Genomic DNA, 6,025 nt, shown 5'->3' with positions numbered 1-6,025 from the left:
ACCAGGCTGGTCTCGAACTCACAGAGATCCACCTGCCTCTGCCTCCCAAGTGCTGGGATTAAAGGCATGTGCCACCACCGCCCGGCTTGCGTTGTTATTTTGATGCAACCCACTCCTACCTCTTTTGGGTTTTCCAAGGGGATTATGGGAAGAATTACCCTAAATGAGAGAACTGGTCCTCCATAATTTAAGAGGGGGAAAAGGGTCACCTGATCCACATGAATTATACTATTCACCTCATAACTATTAAAAGGATTTAACAATCTACTACAGAGAGGAGACATAGTGGCACATGACTTTAATCTCAGTGCTCAGGAGACAGAGGCAGGTGGATCTCTGAGTTTGAGATCAGCCTGGTCTACATAGCAAGTTCTAGGCCAGTTAGAGTGATGTAGTAAGACCCTGTTTCCAAAACAACAATAGCAACAACACCAGAACTCTACAGTTCAGAGTCTAAAACTCTGCTGTGTTCCCCCAATGCCCCACCTCTTTGGGGCAGTCCACTCCAATTTTTCTCTGGAGTACATGCTTTAGAAAAATTGATATAAATTTTAATTATGTGTACGTGTGCAGGCATATGCACATAAGCGCCAGTGCCCACAGATGTCAGAGTCATCGGGGTTCCCTGGAGCTGGTGTTATAGGTAGTTGTGAACTTCCTTTCAGATGTGGGTCCTGGGAATCAAACTTGGGTCCTCTGCAGGCAGTGCATGCTTTCATCCTCGCTCTTAACTGATGAGTCATCTCTCATCTTTACCTGTGTTACCTTGTTTTGCTTTGCTTGATAAGCAATGTGCCCTGACTTAAGTGGCTTAACACAATAGAAAGTTATTGTCTCTCAGTTCTGGATACTAAATGTATCGAGCAGTGCTCTTTCTGAGGAGGCAGAGGAGACTCTTCTTCTTCACTTATGGCTGGTGATCTTCCATGTCTCTCGGCTTGTAGTTAAGTTACTCTGTTCTCTGCTTCTGTTGACATGGCCATGCTTCCTCTGTGAGTCTGTTGTCAAATGGCATTTCCTTGTTCTCTTTTTCTGTGTGAGAATGTGTGTGCACGTGTGTGCGTGCACATGTATGTGTGTAACATTTTCTTGTTCTTTTTTTTCTGTATGAGAATGTGTGTGTGCGTATGTATGTGTGTGTGTGCGGGGGGGGGTGGCTAGAGTTTGATGTCAGGTGTCTTGCTTAATTGTCACCTTATTTTTTGAGACAGAGTCTCTCACCAAACCTGAAGCTTGCTGATTAGTCTTGGCTGCCTAGGTAGCTGCCCAGGAATCTTCCTGTCCCAGTCCTCCCAGTGTTGGGATGACCTTACTTTTTTTCATGGGTGCTGGGGGTTGAACTCAGATTTTAACATTTATACAACTAGTTCTTTACTGTCTTGTTAGTTTCTATTCCCCTGTTCGTTTAAGGACACCAGTAACATTAGATTGGGGTCCACCCTCAAGCCTCGTCAGAACTTGATTACATCTACATTGCCCCTGTTTCCGAAGTCACGTTTGGAAGTTCTAGAGCTTATGTTTCCAATACATTTTTCTAGAGCATGTGGTGTATTGCAAAACCAATTTCTTCCAATCATCTCTGAAAGCACAGGAGTGCTCTTACACAGTTGCAAACTGGACTCTGCGTCAGTGTGCTTCTCTCTCTCCTGCTTTGGCTTGTTAGAGTTGTGTCTTCCACAATGGCACCAAGGCCAATACACTACAGATCTACAAAGAAGCCTCAGATGGATGATGCTCTCCCAAAGTGTTGGTATCTTCTTGATGTCACTGCAATCTCTTGTGCTGTCTTGCACCATCTCTGGTTTGGCTATAGACGGTCTACTCTGTTCATTCTGAACCTCAACATTTCCCACATTGTTACTTTGGTACTCCCACAGCTGGACAGCCCCACTCCCTTTGTAGATGGTGAAACAGTGTTCTACCTCATGTTGAACTTCTGTCCACACCACTGGAGGCCCCACTCCCTACGCTCAGCAGGTCTAGACACCAATCAGAATGATGATGCTGTTCAAGGCTCTCTCAGTCCTCCAACTTATACAGACCTTGAACCAGAGTCCTTGAAACAACTCTGTGAGTCTTGTCTTCACCATCCACCCTCCAATCTGATGATAGTTTTTGGCATCAGTTGGCACAAATAAAACTTCTGCTATTCTTAAACATGCTCAGAAGTCAACAGTAATTTTATCTTCTAACATAAGAGTCTAAATAACTCTTGGGGTCATTTAAAAAAAGTGTGAGTCTGGTCTTTTTTCAAAGATTTCTAATTTTTTTAAGACAGATCTCATTATGTACCCCTGGCTGTCCCTGGAACTCTTTGTAGACCAGGGTGGCTCCAAACTCATAGAGATCTACCTGTCTATGCCTCCCGAGTGCTGGGGTTAAAGGTGGAGCACTACCACAACCAACTGAGTTCTAGTCTTTCAAACAAAGGATGACCTCTCTACTTATTGAACAGCATAGGAAATATGGTGTGGAAAAAGAATGAAGAACTTCTGTCTAATCAGCCTTTTACGTGCAACACCCAAAGTTAGAGACTGACTTTTTTATCCTATTAACTCAGAACAACACACAGAGACCAACAGATGTTACCACTCCATGTCATGTTGTTTTCAACATTTTCTGTGGGGGTCATGTTTTCAACATCTTGCCATTTCCAGTCAGTAATCTGAGGTCTAATTACCACGTCTTACACATACATACATTGTTCTGGATCAGGGGCGTGAATGGGTCAGGAAAGAGAAGCAGGAAACATGGGGTAGGATTGAGGCATTTGATGCTATGCATTCAGCTGAGCTTGTGAGAAGTAATTATACCAGAAATCCAAAGCACAGTAAGACTGGTTCCATTGTTTCTTTCCAAAGGTCAGTTAATTCTAAACAGGATGTTATTAACTTGGTTATTGGTTGGGTGAGAGTTTGATTAGTAAAAGCAAGCTACAGGCAGCATTTCTCAGAAAAATCATTCCCAACAGGAATCCTTGAATGAACAGCAATTATCTTCTTAAGCTACAACTATGGCTTCCTCTGATACATGTTTGAACTAATTTCACTAAAAACGCAAGTAACTGCAGCATAAGGTTTTGTTGTGGGATAATCTTTTTGTACACTGTGAAGATGTGCCTCTGCCAAGACGCCTTCTGATTGGTTTAATAAAGAGCTGAACAGTCAATAGCCAGGAGAGGCTAGGCGGGATTTCCAGAAGAAATGGAAACTCTGGGAAGAAGAGAGGTGGGATTTGCCAGCTAGAAATGGAAGAAATGGGACTTTCAGTATTGAGCAGAGGTAACGAGTCATGCAGCAGAACATAGATTAATATAAATGGTTAATTTAAGTTATAAGAGCCAGTTGTGAGCAAGCCTAAGCTAAAGCCAAGCTTTCATAATTAATAAGAATTTCTGTGTTATTTGGAAATTGGTGGTCCAAAGGAAATTCACTACAAAGCTTCTCATCAATAACTGTTAGGTTGTGCTATTTATTGGATCTGCTGCTGAAGAGATGAAAAGAATTTCTCCCCTTTAGAAAAGCTTTTCCCATACACCTCACATTTTGTTTCAACACTTCTTCTGCCAAGTCTGATAAATCCACTTTCTGAGATGTTTGTTATCAGTCCACAGCCCTTTCAGCCAATCATAATCCCTCACTATAGGCTAACACAACCATACCCTTCAATATTTAGCAGGAGTATGTTTTTGATTTACTCTTTTTATGACTATACCTGTTATTAAAGTAATTATACAGGTTTGTGCCTAGTTCCCACTAGGACACTTTTCACTTTCACCACAATAAGAAAAGGTTTGATTATAATTATACCTGCGTCCTATCTACCTCTAAGATGTGCTGCCGTTCCTTCCACCCAGATATCAGTCTACAGTTATTCAATCTACATACAAGCATTTATTGATTACAATTATACCTGTGTCCTGTCTACCTCTAAGATGTGCTGCCGTTCCTTCCACCCAGATATCAGTCTACAGTTAGTTATTCAATCTATGCACAAGCATGCATTGAGTGTTCCATGTGTATGCTGTTTTAGCAGAAAAAACAGGGAAATTAGCTTTCAGGAAACTTTTTTTTAACTCTTTATACCTTGATTAATTAAATCCCCTATTCAAGAAACACTGAGGCTAAGTTTGGGGGTGCACACCTTTAGTCCCAGCACTCAGGACACAGAGGCAGACAGATTACTGTGAGTTCAAGGCCAACCTAGCTTACTTAGTGAGTTCCAGGACATTCAGAGCTACAAAGAAAAAGAGAGAGAGAGAGAGAGAGAGAGAGAGAGAGAGAGAGAGAGAGAGAGAACGAACCTATTATGTGTTGGCACTGTGCCATACACTAGGGGGACAGACCAGAAGCAAAAATTCACATCTGCTCTGAAGTCACCATCTGATGGGGAACCCAGACAGTAACAATCTTGCGAGCAAATCTAGATTCACAAACTTTGGTGAAAACTCTGAAAGAAATAGATGGGATACTGCATACAGTTGGGAGAACCTAAATTAGATTGGGCATGGATAGTCTTTAACATTTAATCTGACGTTTGAAGGAAGGCTGGAAAGAAAACAATAACGTTTTTTTTTCCCCTCTCTGACTCAGGGTCTCATGTGATACAGGCCATCCTTGACTTAATAAGTCTAAGGTGCTTTTTAATTTCTGATTTTCTTGTCTCTAACCCCAATTGTTGGGAATACAGGCATGCGACAAGTCCAGTTTATATGGTGCTGGGAAATGAACCCAGTGCTTCTTGCATGGTAGGCAAACACTCTATCAACTGAACTACACTCCCAGCCACGAGAATGGCACGTTATACAGCAGGATAGCACATGGAAAGGTCCTAAGGATGTGAAAAGGCTGATGGCTTAAAGGAGATGTAAACAAGGCCACCGGTCCTTCAGAACCATGAATTAGGAAAAAACTGAGAAAATATGAAAGGGGGATTCTGAATGGGGATGGCAAGGATTCTGGAGTCTATCATATGTGCCATGCAAGCGTCAAGAATTTTAAACAGAAAGAAGATACAATGAAATTTATGTTTTCAAATATCATTCTGCATGCTGAGTAGACAAAAAAGTAGGGATGGAGGAGGATCAGCCAGGAAACTTGGATAAAATGAGAGAAGGTGGTGGCTATAGCAGTTACTGTTCTAGTTGTGAAGAGACACCATGACCAAGGCAACTCTTAGAAAAGAAAGCATTTCACTGGGGGTTTGTTTACAATTTTTAGGGGGTTAGGCCTTTATCATGGCAAGAAGCAAATAAGCATGGTACTGCAGCAGTGGCTGAGAGCTTCAGATCCTGGTCCTCAGGCAGGGGAGAGAGAGAGAGAGAGAGAGAGAGAGAGAGAGAGAGAGAGAGAGAGAATGAAAGAAGATTGGGCTTTAGAAACCTCAAAATCACTCCCAGTGAAACATAAACTCCAAAGAGGCTGCTCCTGTTCCAACAAGGCCACACTTGTTAATCCTCCCCAAACAATTCCACTGAGAGGGGACCAAGCATTCAAGCACGTGAGCCCATGGGGATCGTTCTCATTCAAACCACCGCAGTGGCCAATACTCTGAAGGCAGAGACACATGCTGAGATGTATTAGGGGTAGAGTAAGCAAATTTCTTTCCAGAGAAGTTTGAAAAGAAAGCCTTAACAGTATAGATGACTGAATTATTTGGGTGTGAATCCAAGCAACCTGGAAATTAGTTACTTACTAAACACCAGCATCAACACAGAGGATCTACTCTAATCCTTCTCAAGAAAGTATTACTGAGCAAGACCAAGTGCCTGATTTCTCTCCAAATGGGGCATTTGGTTCTCGTCTTAGTGCATGCCTTTCCCAAGCTGTATGGTCTACGTCAGGACTTCGGGAAGTAAACAAATGTTTTTGTTCATTTGGTTTTGGTTGTTAAAGACTGTCATCAGATCTTAAGTGTCTTTTGGCCATTAGAACTTCTTCTGTTGAGAATTCTCTGTTCAGATCAGTGCCCCATTTTTTTTTTGTTTTTGTTTTTTTTTTTGTTTTTTGTTTTTTGTTTTTCGAGA

This window comes from Microtus ochrogaster (genome assembly GCF_000317375.1).
Source record: "Microtus ochrogaster isolate Prairie Vole_2 chromosome 6 unlocalized genomic scaffold, MicOch1.0 chr6_random_2, whole genome shotgun sequence".
Taxonomy (NCBI): Eukaryota; Metazoa; Chordata; class Mammalia; order Rodentia; family Cricetidae; genus Microtus; species Microtus ochrogaster.
This window is presented reverse-complemented; position numbering follows the sequence as displayed.